Source organism: Ochotona princeps, chromosome 7 (assembly GCF_030435755.1).
Source record: "Ochotona princeps isolate mOchPri1 chromosome 7, mOchPri1.hap1, whole genome shotgun sequence".
Classification (NCBI taxonomy): Eukaryota; Metazoa; Chordata; class Mammalia; order Lagomorpha; family Ochotonidae; genus Ochotona; species Ochotona princeps.
The window spans coordinates 11,488,044-11,503,598 of record NC_080838.1 but is presented as its reverse complement, the minus strand read 5'-3'; the positions used below and the strand labels follow the sequence as shown (position 1 = coordinate 11,503,598).

Here is a 15,555-nt window from a genome sequence, read left to right as displayed (position 1 = left end):
GTCATTAGTCATCAGGTAAATGCATATTAAACTACAATGCAAAATGACCACGCCCATACTAAAATGGGAAAAAAAATTCAGTAATAGCTAATTCCTCTAAATATGCAGAAGTATATGGTGGTAGGAAGATTTTACAATGTTTAATCATTTTTGGAAAATTTTTCAGCAGGATCGCATAAAGGTAATCTCTTGTACTCTGATGCATCAACTCTAATGCTAGACATTTCATTTACTAAAGGGAAATTAAGACAGCTGTCCAGAGATCTGGAAAAACTGTTCTTCGAGGCAGCTTTATTCTTATCAGCCTCCACTGAAAGCAATTCAATTATTCAGTTAGAGGATAAATTACAGAATATTCATACAATGAATTAAAATCAGGAATAAAAAAAGCAATTATGTTGAAAGCTCAATACCAATGGATAAGTAAAATCCTGTACTGAGTGAAAAATGCAAGAATTGTTATTGAGCAATTCCATGGCTAGAAGCTTTAGACAGGGAAACATTAGCCTACTGTGAAAGAAACCAACAGGCAGTCCTTCGTACAGGAGTGTGGATTGTACTGACTGATTGTGACCCTGAATGGTTCTCTGACTGCAAATGAACTTTGCATACATCATTCACAATTCAAACCGATTTTGCAACAAATGTATGCATTTGTCCATATTCACTGACAAGGGTATATCTGTGTGTTTTAAGATCCAAAAATGTACTTCACTAAGATGAATGATAAGAAAGAATTTAATGCTTATTCTGGCAATACACTAGAAAATATACTGCGACAATTTTAACTTGATGTTTTTCCTATGTTTAGTGTTTATAATTGATTTTTCTACTGGTAATAGGTTTTTTTAGAAAATATATCTAGAGGGCTCGGCAGTGTGGTCTAGTGGCTAAGGTCCTTGCCTTGATCCCATATGGCCGCTGGTTCTAGTCCCGGCAGCTCCACTTCCTCTCTATCTCTCCTCCTCTCAGTGTATCTGACTTTGTAACAAAAATAAAATAAATCTTTAAAAAAAAAAAAAAAAAAAAGAAATGAAGGTCAACAAATAGGCATTAAAAAAAAAAAAAAAAAAAAAAAAAAAAAAAAAAAGAAAATATATCTAGACTACTATCAGTTAGACTATTAGGTTTTATTTGGCCTATTAACTGCAACCTATAAATACTGTGTAGTGCTTACTATGATTTCATGATCATTAATACAAGATTTAATATGCTTGTCCCTCTGTCTTGACATGGCTTGTTCTACCCTTTCTCAGTTGGATCCTGGACATACTGATAAGATGCACATCCTTATTTCCTAACTTTCAAGATCACTTTCTTTTTTTTTTTAATTTCTTTTTTTTAAATTAAATTTATTCATTAATTACATTGTGTTGTAATTACATAGAATCTGGGATTCTCCCCCCCCCACCCTCCCCCCATTCAAGATCACTTTCAATTGTTTTCCAGGCATATTAAATAGAAAGTCACATTTTTAAATTACATATATTACCTTCTTATATGATATAGTTCAAAACACTCAGCCTACATGGTATTAACTTTACAATTGTTATTTTATGATTCTATTTATTTATTTATTTTACTGGAAAGTCAGATATACAGAGAGGAGGAGAGACAGAAAGGAATATCTTTTGCCCACAGATTCACTCCCCAAGCGGCAACAACAGCCGGAGCTGCACAAATCTAAAGCCATGAGCCCCGGAACCTCTCCCTGGTCTCCCAAGTGGGTGCAGAGTCTCAAGGCTTATAGCCATCCTCGACTGCTTTTCCAGGTCACAAGTATGGAGCTGGATGGGAAGCAGGGCTGCCAGGACACAAACTGGTGCCCTTTTAGGATCCTGGCTCATGAAAGGCAATGACTTTAACCACTAGGCTTTCGCACCAGGCTCAACTTAAAGATCTTCAGAGAAAATAAATATTTTGGCCTTAGAAGTTCACCCAGTACTTAGAAATAAATATATATTGTATTTGTCAAGCAAATTAATCTGAAATAATACTAACATATTACATCTAAAGAGAAACATTAGACATACATTGTTTATGTATTGCAGGTTTTAGTTCTGTCACTAGTTTTGAAATGCTTTAATGGAATAGTCACAAGGCAACAAAAACACATTCAATCAGTTAAATTTCATCCCTGTGTTAATTAGGAATTTATTGTCATAGACATATTGCTGGTAATTATGGCATGCCAACATTCAGATTTGCTGTGTGGCCTGAGGAACATAACAGTGGAAGTCATGACACAATGGAAAACAAAACAAGTCAGTAGTTTTGTTTGAAAACAATAGAGTTTACAAGCACTTGGAAGAAATCTGTACATTAAGAGCAGTAGAGATGTTGAAAGTAACTTTGAGTATATGTTTAGAAAATACTAACCATAACATCTTACGTAAAATAAGCTATAGTTAAATCATTCAAATGCTTTAGCATATAATCTCACCTCAATCATTCGAGTAATGCTAAAATGAGTTTATGGATTCAACTTTTTAATTTATTTTCTGTTTCAGTATCTTGGTGAAATTAGTTCAAAGTAAGAGCAAAAAAATCTGATACCAAATGCATTTCCTCATAAAATGAGCCCTTCAATGTACTATAATGACATAGATGTCTAATAAGTATTGCAAGGATCGACTTTTCAGTTTTACTACACACTCAACTCTCCTGGGTTATGTAGGATAATAAGGATGACTGGGTCCCACACCCAGAGATTCTGATTTAATTGGTAGGGGGAGAACCATAGTCATTACAGTTTTTAAATCTTCCCAGGTGATTTTTAAAATGCAGCAAAATTCAAAAACTTCCACTTTAAAAGTTAAGAGGCAAATGTTCACAGGAAAGAAAAATTTACTTTGTCTTAGAATTCCAAAATATCAGAATGATCTTTATGGGAAATGTGAAAATTGTTGTGTTATGAACAGAATTCAGTTGCATAAAATGTATCAAGGTTAAGTAAAAATGGATTTATCTTAAAATATTAAATGTTTTCTAGATCTTTGAGAAACCTGAGTGAATAGAACATAAATCGAATTGTAAGAAACTTTAGGAGTCACATTTCAGAAGTGAACTATTAGGAGAGCTGATATCAAATGGTGAAGTTGTTACTACAGTTACCTACTTCCAGAACAAATCCCCAGTCCCAGAACGATGAAGACAGCACCAACAGGAAGTGGTCATGCTTATGAATCCATGGAAGAACATATGAGCACTTGAAAAATAGATTTGGGAAATGCAGAAAGTCTTATCCAGACATAATTATTTGAAGGGATCAATGGATGAGAAGGAGTGTGGGAAGTACCCTTCAGGAGTAAGAGCATTTGAGACAGGAAGAAAGGCAAGCACACAGATAGATACAAAAGACCACGGTACATAGGTATGAAAGATCATAGTATTTGTACAGGGATATGTACATAACAGGTTGTCACAGCAATAAAAGATGCATACAGTGGGGTGTTAAGGGATGAAAAAAAGAAAGGATTGGAATAAGTCAGTGAGGTAGGGAATGCATGATCTTGTTTGGTAGGGAAAATTAAATATGATAGGGTTCCAAAATGCAATACTATGCTGTGCTCCAGAGCGTCATCTCTGGAGATAGCCCACTTGAACTTGAGTGTCGGCACTTACCAACATGCTATTTAGCCTTGACATGCTCCAACTGTCCAATCAATAACATGAAGGGAAATAGTAGTATGCTTCTCATAGTGTAATCGTGAGGATTAAATGAACACTGATTTAGAGGGTAGCAGATCAAGCATACTTTAAGAGGATTGGTTGTGCTGACACTATTATTTGAAACAGTAAAGAATAAGAAAAGACTCATCAGGAGCATGCTAAATATAGGATGTTGTCTCCTCCTCCTTCTATACCACATATAGATGTAGTTTGTTGAGAATCCCTAATATGGAAAGTGAAAATAAACTAAACTGTTTTTGTGACAAGAGCCCAGTAGAAGAAAGATGATGGAGATACAAGTGAAATTGGTAGCAGAACCATAGAGGAAAATCTTGGTTTGCAGATATGTAGGAGTTAAAAAAAGATCTGATTTTTTTTAAAGTTTCAGTAATCAGTTAGCATTAAGGAGAGACAGTTATAGAAATTATTTTGAAGATAACTGAATAGATAATTGTGCCAAAAACTGAGAGGAGAAATACATGTCAAAGAATGGGTTAAAAAATAAGATGTGTTATACTTGGCGTCTTCCTCACACATTCTAGGGTGATGGAAGATTTCTTTGCTCTCCCTCCCCATTTCGGAATAACATAGGGTATTAAAGTATATTAGGTTTTACAATTCTTTGATGTAGATCATAAACAGTCTGACTCACATTCCCCACCCTGTCTCGCAATGACCATCAGGATCGCTTCAAAAACCCCTCAAAACAAACAAACAATCTAGAATAGATAGAGAACAACAAGGAAAGCTTAGAATCAGACAGGAAACGGTCAGCGTGAATGCACTTATACCTCACTGGGTGGGACACAAAGATTAGTTACTCCTCACTAGGGTATTGACGATTTCTCTACACACCCCTGCTAAAACTGTTCTGCACCTCAACTGTTGACATATGTCTTGTAGAGTTACAGAGTTAGACTACTCGAAAAACAGCCAGGTACAGCAAAATCATGCTTCAACGCTATAAACTGCTAAATACTAAAATTAAAACAGATACGAGACAGCTGAATAGTAATCTATAGCCATTTTAAGGTGTATAGAACCATTGTATATAAACTAATAATTGAAATGTCAATGAAGAAGTCACAGGATGTGGTTCAGAACTTGCATTTTTTTAACGTATTGGTTACTCAATAACATGTCAATTAATTCCATAATGTTATAAACTGTTACTGATGTTATGTTGGGGCTTTTAATTGATTGGGATGATACTCTGCCAGCTCTACCTTCAGACCAGAGATGGTCTCCCCAAGAAACCATTGAACTTATCTGGACAGTAAGATGCTGGACTTTATGCTTGGTAAATACATCCAATGAAAGAATCTCAACTGAATTTTAACTGTGGTTATGCAACAAGGTGGAGGAATCCACCATGGGGGGAGGGTTTGGAGAGGGTTGGGGGAATCCCAGTGCCTATAAAACTGTGTCACATAATGCAATGCAATCAATAAAAAGAAAAAATAAGGTATGTGGAGAAGACATAACAAGACAGCCATACACATGATCATTCTGGCCTTGCTGAGTAGCATCTGGGCTTTGGCATTCAGTAGACAGTTGACAATATGGGTCTGGAGCACAAGTTATGCAGGGGCAGAGAAACGAATTATTAAAATCGCAGTCATAGATAGATCAATTTCTCAAATGAGATTAAAAGGATTTTTTAATGCAAACCGAAGAAAAAACAAAAGCTGAATTTTATATGAGTGTAGACAAAGCATTGAGGAGAGCTGCAACTATAAGTCAGAATAGTTGAGTTCCATTCACATGTCCCATCATACCATGAAAAACTGACTTAACTTCACTGACCTTGTTTCCCCTGGTAAGAAATAGCCAGTATATGCACCATCTACCTTTCATGTTTTGGTAGGGCTCAAAAAGATGACCCATGAGCAAGTATTTTGAAAACTTATCAGAATGTAGGATTGTTGGAGTGGGAATCTTGTACACGCAGTCGCCATCAGAGTGCCTGGAATAATTTCAAGTTCTAACTCCTCTCTAAAATAAACGAATGGTTTTAAATGTAAGATTGTATTATTTTAAAAGTCAATAAAATTTACTTGACTTTGCGTAGTTTTTTGTTGTTGTTATTGTTGTTACTTTGTGTTTTAACTTTGGAAATATCTTCGTTATTTCTAGCTGTTGAAGTTAAACCATCAGGAAACAGAACAAAGTAAGACAGAACTGCATTCACCCATCATTTCGGTCAGAGAAAAGATACAGGCAGGAAGGAAAGGAGCCCCTAATCTCACTGCCTGAGAGCTCACACGCACATCTTTCATCTTCCTGGCAGGTGCACTGCATATCTTCCATCTAGCATAGTCTCATTTACTCCCACTTCTTGCAGATGTGGATGCTAGTGCTAGTCCCCTGCGAAAATATTTCCAAAGCCAACTAATAAAAAAGTAACTCACAATGCATGATGAGAGATGACAAGCATGCCTTGGGATGAATGATGGCCAAACAATTGTCATTTCTCTTCTCAAAATCAGGCTATCAGATACTGCGTGGCTTGGCACCTGTGGCTTGTTAGCAATTACATTGTGAAAGCTGGCCCTTTCAAAGTTGCCCCACGGAGAGGGGTTTTAGACAGCTGCTTTCCTCCTGTCTTTCTGTTGTTTCAGGGCACCTTAAGACATACTTGGTGAAACTTTTTTTAAAATGAAAATCAGTTAGCTTTCTCATTTTAGTAGCTTCCTTCACTTAGTTTTCAAATGTGGTTTCATTAGCATTTCATTCAGAATTTAGGGAAGAATGGGAAAAGTAACCCCTTCTGGGTGTGAGGATTTTGTTAAAACTGGGACTTTGGGATTAAATTAATTATCTGATGTTGATACATATTCTAAGTGATTAGAGTTCAAAAATAATTCAGTGTCTTTCACAACAGAGCCTTGCTCTCTATAAGTAACATTAACAACAATAACAGAGATGGTTTTCACTTAAAATGTGCTAGGTTCGATTCTGAGCCCTTCATACAAGTTATCGAGTCTCTGCCTAATGGTTTGCAACAATGACTCAACAAACTCTTGCATTCGTATGCATATTTTACTCAAAATCAATAAGATTAAGCAAAAATCTTCAAGACCCCCTTAAAATGCTGTTTTATAAGTTTCATTTTCTCCCTTTTACAACATTTTCTGAAAACTACCATGATATCAAGGCCTTGGAATTAAATGGAAATTGAAAAAAAATTCCTGCAGGATGGGTTGAATGAGGATAATGAGCACCATTTTTGCACTGTAAAACTATTTTAAAATCTTCTCAAAGTTCCATTTCTCAATGTTACAGAACAGCTCAAATTCTACTCCAAGTTTTATTTTCAAAATTACAGTTTTAGAAGTGACAGTGGTAAGGCACTGAATTACCCTGAATTACAGTCAGCCCATTGTAACATGTGACAAAGAGTCAAAGGGCCAATATCCACTAGACTGCACCATATTTCATTTCAGCAGCAACAAGACCAACTCAATAGGAATTCATGACATTATACCTAATGCTGTCATTCTAAAGAGAATGACTTACCTTCTCCCAGTAAGGGTGCCAAGTAAACACTTCGAGCACTCCACATCAAAAAGAGAGACAATTCCACATTTGCTACTGATGATGAAAGATCTGTGTGGCTCTGACATGCGGTCCTTGGATATTAAGATTCCTTGCATCTGGAGCCCTCTACTTGGCTGGGCAATGTGGGTTGTATGATAGCCTTGGAAGCATATGCATTCGTTAGATTCAGGCTTTTCAATGTCTAAAACTTTTTAATATCAGGCCTTTTTTTTTTCTTTTTGGTTACTGATTGACTCATGGGTTCCAAAAGAGAGCATTACAAAATGATACTGAAAAAACCATATTATTTGGGCGAAATCCAGCAAGGACATGGTGTTCTGAACCAAGAGACCTGTATTTGCAGACAATGATATCTGCATTAGCATCTTTTTTTTTTTTTTGCTTTCATAGATTTCTTGGGGGGGAAAAACATGAAAGTGGCTCCAAAAATTTAAGGCCTTAGGCATTTGTAGAAAGAACTTCATGAACAGGATGAGGACACTTTCTGCTAAATTTTTAAACACAGTTCGTAGAACCTTCTAAGGCCAGAACAAGTTTCATGCTGATATCCTATTTTTTGTTATTCTTGAAGGAGTTTAAAACTGGCAATGGCAGATCGTGAGAACACTTTAGCATGCACAAGACAGGAACGAATGTCACCAGCTGACATCATTTCCTGCTGAGCTTACTAAGGCAAAGATGAAAAATAATGTTTTCTCCTTCTAAGTTTTATCAGGGAGTATTTATCAGAGAAATGGTATGGGAGACAAAATCAAATTCCTCTAATAATTCTTCTGAATTTTTTCATAAAATCTACATGATCTTAATTGTGATATGCTTGGGAAGGATTTAAGATGCCGTGCTTTGGTAGACACTTTCTGTGTGTAGGATCCTCCCTATGTGTTAAGCTTCTATCAAAGGTCGTCTGACACTCTGTAGTCAATTCTCTTTGAGCATACAGGCTTGAAAGGAGGAATTGTCACAAAACACACAGTCCCTTTCTGTACTGCCTGGCATCACTGAGATACTGTAAATAAAACATACATAAACTAAAACACAAGTAGAAAGACCTTAGGAGAAGATCTGGAAAAAATCTGTGTAGACATAGGATTGCTTCTGGGAACACGGCAGGACATATCACTGCAGCTTGTGCTCAATCTAGCCTGCAAAGAAGTTGCTTGTAGCTGCATATGAGATGCAGAAAAGCAAACCTTATGGAGACTTGTTGCTCCTCCTGCCACTGTTGATCTCAAATGTTTACATTAAGCAAGAATACACATGTGTAACAACTAACAGGATATCAGTAGGCAGTCAAGGCAAACGCTATCATTTCAGTTGAGATGGTAGAGTAGAAACTGTGACTTCAAGGTCCCTGGTGTTTGGAATCTCCAGGTTCTAAGGAGTCTGTGCTCATACCCAGGCTCAAAAGTCTCACTGCAGTCTGGGACATGACTCTCTTCCTCACCATAGTTTCTAATGTGTTCCTCTGAGTCTGTTCTGGAAGTGTTAGATTCAAAAAGATGAAATGTTTTTTTCATTGAGCTCAATTCTTTCTTTTTTTTTTGAAAATCATAACTTAAGTGCTGTGATTTTAAAGCCTTTCGACCTTGTGTACTTTCCTGTATTTAAACATGGTTATACTTACCTCTCACCATTATGACACTTGAATGAGTACAGACTTGTCAATTAGCAACAGGTGCATTCTGAGAAATGGGTTGCTAGCTACCTTTGTTACTGTGTGAACACAATAGAGTTCCCTTACATAATTAAGATGGCTATGACATTCTTACGGTAATTTGGTTATATATGTGGTTTGTTGTTGATCAAAACTGTGTGTGCAATACATAACTGCACATAACTGCACATAAACAGCACATAGTTAGTGATTGATAATCCAGTTCAAGATAAAAACATAAATAATAATTACATTAAACTTCCTCAATAACTCAAGATACCCAATGAACCCCACTAGAGTTTGTTTAGCTTTTTTTCCAAATAAAAAGGAGAGGCATGGTATAACAGATTTCTCAGAAGTCTCTCACTTTTTCTTTCAATCTATCTGGATGAGCACTGCAGCTTATAGGTCAAAACTTCTCTTTATTTATTTATTTTTAAAATAATCTGACTTAGTTGATTAGGGTACAAAGGGTCAAGGCTTCAGAAAAGTGGGTAATACCATTGTTTCCACACTAATATCATTTTTTCCCTGTATCTGGGGTCAGGAGAGAAACCAAGGGAGAAGCCCCACCCAGTCTCCCACCCATCCCAGGTTCTCGATGCAAAACTTCTCTTCATGAAAGATTTAATAATACTTGAAAGTAAAGGTGGAAACCATTTCTTAGCATCTATGGAATGTTGTTTCACTTGCTCATTGTTTGTCAGTGAGTAGGGTGAGATGAGGATCATAGCACGTAGGATCATCTCAGGACTTGACGGATTACCTTGACCCTGACCCTTGATACCAAAAAGACAAATGCAGAACACACAGCAGCAAGCCGATTACATGGCCCTCCTTTGGTCTCAAGGACCTAAGAATTCCTCATTGCAAGATAGACAACTCTCACGCTCAGCTTTTTCTCATATTATTTTCAATTTATTGTTTTAGAAATGGTTTGGTACATACTTGCCTAAATCAGAAATCGTGGGCTGATTAGGGAACTGTGAATTCCTTGGGGAGTAGATCCACTGGACAGGTTTGGTTTGAATTTGAATCACCTGCGGTGTCACTCTGTAAATCCAAGCGGCTGGCTCACTGGCTGAACCTGTCCCTATGTGAGTGAGGAGTCAGCAATACCGATTAAGCACCTCATTTTCATGGAGATCTTTTTTTTTTTTTTAGTGGAGCTCTGTAACTTATTTCCAATAGCACCCAAATAGTTTAAATTTTTATAAGTTTTGCATGCACCGATCACTTCTCTTGAATAGCTAAGTAAGGGAGGCTGGGAGGGCTGAAGGGAAGTTTTCCTATGAATACAGTTTTTGTGACTGGATTAACATTTTTCTGCTGGAATCGTGTGTACACTTAGCTCTCAGAAGGTCCCAATTAGGCCTGACACATTGCCATCACAGTGCACATCTTCCCCATAACAACCATATTAGGCTCAGTTGGTGCTAGGTGAGTTTTAAAGTAGGTTTCGCTATCAATGTGGACGGACATATTCCCACTTCATCACCCCAACTTTTTCCCCTAGCCCATTATAAATTCCAACTGTAGCACCCTGCTTAGGAATGTGCTGGAAGCCAGTGTTTATCTGTTAACAACTGTATAAACCTGAGACACACTCACACACAAAAATCCCACCTAGATAGGCAGAGTCACACTGAAACACATGAACTCCATGAAGCAAGTCAGAAGTTATGAGAAAATAGCACATATTGGGCAGATGTGTCTAAATATAACTCAAATAATTAATGAATGTTGAGAACTCCAAAAAAGAGGCCAAAAAGACAATAGCGCAATATCTGAAGCCACTGAGTTGTCTACATAATATCAAAAATATTCCTGATTTTCCCTTTTATAAATCTGCCACTTTAGCGTATGAAACATACACAGAAACACAGCTATACAGAACAAGCTATTCTTCATTAAGAGTTTCCATTGAGGAGCCTTCACATGTCAAATCAAACTTCTGTTTCTTTTCCAACAATCATTTACTCAACTATTACTAAATGCCAGACTGTTTGGGTTCCTTGAGATCTAACTTTGAATAAACCATCATAATACATACCTGCCAGCACAAGAGAAACAAACTAAAGCAGATGTGAAACTGGCAGGTAATAAAGGCTGAATGATATAATCAGAGTGATATTCTAGAAAACCTGCATGGACTCGGTTGTGATGGTGGGCAGAGAAGCTTCTTCTGAAGAGATTCTGGCTGAGGCTTCCATGTTTAAAAGGAGCAGGCTTTGTGACCATCTGGGCCGCTAGGTAATGGGAGGAACCAGTATAAAGGCACCAAAGTGGGAGCAAGTTTGACATCTCTACACAATAGGAAGAAAGTAGAGTCACGGAAGCACACTGGTGAAGGTAGATAGCAAAGAATGAAAAGAACAGAAAGTGGCACACATGTCAGAGGAGGCACATTGCAGACCAACGGAGGAGATGAGACTGCAATTTTCACTGCTACAGGAAGTTACTAAAATATTCTAAACAGGGGCGTGTCATGATCTGACCCATATTTTAAAATTATTACTTTGACCTCTGTAGAGAATAGAACGTAAGTGCAAGCTGAAACATAAAACAGGCAGCAACTACAGCTGTTCACATGGAAGATGATATAATGTGGATTAGGGATTTTCAATAGCAAAGCTCCTTTTGTGGAATGGGACACACTCAAAAAGTCACTGGCCAGTTGTCATTTTGCTTGTTGGTAAAAATGAGATTAGGTTGATATTGTTTCTATTCAGCGGGTGTTAAACAAGCATAATGTCGAGCACAACCTGTTATAAGATGTCAGCAGCACAGGGGCTCAACGTTTATGTAGACATGTACTAGTTGTACTGTGTTCCATCCTAATGCATTTGGGAAACATTTTCTCTTAGTAGTCCTGTATTTCTCTGAAATTTTGTGACTTCATATGAAATGGCTTTGATCCCTATATATGGATATAGATATGGATACGGATATAGATATACAGATTAAAAATAGGCAGCTATTATTTTTTATTTTTATTTATTTATTTATTTATATATTTATATTATATTTTTTATTTATTTATTTAACAGGCAGAAAAACACACAGAAAGTTGTATTTATTTCCCAATGCTTTCAAAGATCAGGACTGGAGCAGGCCAAAGGCAGAATCCAGGAATTCAATCCATGTTTCCAATATGGGTGGCAGGAACCCAATCAGGTGAGCCATCCATACTGACTGCATTAACTGGAACCAGCCAGGAACTGAACCCAGGCACTATGACATGGGGTGCCTGTATCTTAATCAGGGTCTTAACCACAAGGCCAAATGCTATCCTCTAAACTTGTATATGGAAAAAAATGTTTTATATTTTGATAAACCTACAGTGCAAAGGTTGTGTGCTTATAATTCTGCTTCTATAAAAAGCTTGATGGTGTTGGATGCCTTGGAAATATCTGTTTTTGGTAAAAGCTTAAAGTCTGAAATTAGAGGCCACATTGTGGCATGCTCATTTGGGTACCCTGGCTGCCACACTTTCATTCCAGCTCCTTGCTAACGCACCTGGGAAAGCAGAAGAAGGCAGCTCAAGTACTTGTACCCCTGCCACCTACTTACGAGACTCAGGAGGAGTTACAGGATGCTGGCTTCAGTCTGGCCCAGCCCTGTTTTGTGGCAACTGAGGGGTAGACCAGCAGATAAAAGCAGATTCAGTCTCCCTTCAGCCAGAATGATCACTGGTTCTGTGGCAAGGAGTGAGAGCCTGTTCCTGCTCAAAGTGCCTCGCTTCCCCTCTGCCTTGTCATGTGGCACTCCAGAGGGGGACAGCGTCTTCAATTCTACCTGAGACCTTCAGAGTTCCATCATCCCATGGGCATCCACTTCCGGTGCCACATCCTGCTATCCATGCTTTTCCCACTGCCCTCGGGAAGGGATTGGCTTCAAGACCCAGCTGGAACTTAGGATATTAGGAAAATAAAAACTTTTGAATTCAAGTTTATATTCAATCTTTCTCAACATATAATGACAATTTGTGAAAATTACTACGGAAAGAATCATTGGATTTTTTCACACAGAAAAATAATTGTGTAATAAAATAGAATGTCTACATAAGAAGAAACTTTAACAAGTTCAGGGAAAACTGAAAGTAAAAGGTATACTCGCATGTATGCAAAAACAAAAACAAAAACCTTGAAAACCCAAGACAAGTAATTAGTCTAGCAATTGATTCCTCTGTCCATGTTGGAGTGCCTACATTTATTTGGAATTCCTGATTCCAGCTTCTTGTAAACACGGACCCTGGGAAGTACCTGTAATAGCTCAATTCTCTACCACCCATGTGGAGTACCAGGATTGAATCCCAGGTCCCATCTATGGCACCTTGATGTGGTACAACCCCAGTTGTTCGAGCATTTGCAGAATAGACAAAAGCAATGTCTTCTCTCTTGCTTCACTTTCACTTTTGGGGCGTGTGTGTGTGTGTGTGTGTGTGTGTATTCTACATCTCTGCCTCTCAAAAAAAATCTTAATTAAAAATAATTGTAAGGATATATTTAATATTTGTAATGGAAAGACAGATATACAGAGAGAAAGAGATACACAGAGAAAGATCTTCCTTCCGCTGGTTCACTCCCTAAGTAGTAGCAATGGCTGGAGCTAAGCCAATCTGAAGCCAGGAGCCAGGAGCCTCTGCCTGGTCACCCACATGGGTGCAGGGTCTCAAGACTTTGGGTCATCCTCCACTGCTTTCACAGGCCACAGTCAGGGAGCTGAATGGGAACTGGAGCAGCTGGGACACGAACTGGCATATGTAAGGTGAGGATTTAGTCACTAGGCTATTGTAACAGGCCCTTAAATAAAATTTTTTTTTGAATTGGGCAGTTTTATCAGTCCATGTATTTTACTTGAAAGAATCTCATCTGCATGGATTGCAAATGCTTGCACCAATGTTAGCTTACAGTTTAAATCCTCTTCCTGCAGACTTTCTGAAGTCTCCTCATACATGGAGAGCATGGGCTCTATCTTGGTTCCCCTCCACGCCTACGGAACAGTGAGCACTTGTAATCTAAGATAGCGTTGAATTTAATGAGTATGAGCGGAATGGTACTTGATGTAGGCCATTTGCTTTGTATTGTCAATCACTTTTGCCTTTATTTATAGTTAAGTTAATAGTTACGGTTAATGAGCACTTGAAAAGTTTCACTTTAAACCAACAGACTACGGAAGTAGATGAATTAAATAATACTGTGTAACCTGTTCAGGCTCCTGAATGATTTACAGTTGATATATAAATAGTGCCAGAAGATTTGTGTTTAAATATGAAAGCATATGCCTATGATTAATGCATTAAAACAAGATAAGGGTTCTAGTAAGCATGTCTCATTTTCATGTCATACACACGTATACACACACATGTAATATGAACCAGAAGAAACTGTTTTAGGTACAGTCAGGAAAAACAAGAGATGCCATATGAATGTGCTTGGAATTTCTCAGATATAACTGTTTATTTTGACATAACTACGAGCGTTAAAATGATACTAAACTAAATTATGACCTGATACGTATTTAAGATAGCTGGCTGTTTCTACATGTATTAGTGAATGGCAGATGAGGATACCAAATAAAAATCATATCTAACAGGTTATTTCAACACATGTTACAAAACCTCATTTTTCATATGCAGATTTTCAAAGTTTCATATAATCATATCAAAATCCTGAGTCTATGAGCCTCTGTTCATCTATACATTAGACACACATTATTTCTAAGGTTCTGGTAGAAGCTATTCTGACTAATCAGATGTTTCATGACATCTGCTTAATAATTTATATTTTTCAGAAGTGGGGTTGATGCTTTGTAAGCCCTAAAACAAAGACTGCATCCCTTAAATGCTGGATTTTCAGATTTTCATTGTAAATGTGAATGGAACCAGATGCTTGACACAGTTACTGAAAACTCATTTCCTGGGTCCCATCCCCACTTCCATCCACAACCTCGTTTGCCACACAGCATTAAAATTCAACCCTCTGAGTTAACCCGTTAACTCCGCGGAAGCACACCTGGTTACCACCTACCAAGGAGGGCAGCCGCTGGCCTGTGGTGCCTGCCTGACCCAACTGAGCCCTGCACGGCTTCCGCTCCGCAAACTGAACCGCCTTTGATCCTAGCAACAGCCCTGCCAACACCAACGGCGGCGGGGGTTTATCATCTCCAAGTACAAATGAACGCCTGGTCAATTTACAGTTTATCCAACGGCACAGTGCGTTAAATCATGAACAAAGGAGTCCCTGCGTGCTCACACAGGCACGTGTGCGTTTCCTGTACTTCAGATCGACATTTAAGTTATTAATGAAGAGATTTTTTAAATGATCCCACGCTCACGCTCAGACGTGTGGCATTCATCTGGGCTTCCCAAGGCGGTGGAGATGGAGATTAATCAGAAGACCTTAAGATGAGTACCTTGTCAGAGCACAAACATTTTGAAATCCCAATGAAAAGGCAGTTTAATGCATCCAGTTAGATTGCCTGAGAGGAAATCGTGAACACAGCTTTCTTAAAGCCTTTCCCCTTAGGCCATTAACTAAGAAACTGGTCACTAACTGCTGGCAACAACCCGTTTTGGAGGGATTTTTGCTATTATTGGCACTCAGAGGTTTATGGCAACATTTTGTTAAGGACGTTAGCAACGACAGCGCAGCTGGACTTGCTAT

At 38.0% G+C, this 15,555-nt stretch overlaps 1 protein-coding gene across 1 annotated transcript in view; it reads right to left on the bottom strand.

Moving 5' to 3' along the window:
* The window catches only part of TTC29 (tetratricopeptide repeat domain 29), a 256,810-nt gene extending 249,470 nt beyond the window's left edge, over positions 1-7,340 (bottom strand). Inside the window, exon 1 of the mRNA XM_058666674.1 lies at positions 7,192-7,340. The gene's annotated coding sequence lies outside the window, so the exon portion shown is untranslated. The remainder of the gene's footprint in view (positions 1-7,191) is intronic.
* Positions 7,341-15,555: the final 8,215 nt, after the last annotated feature.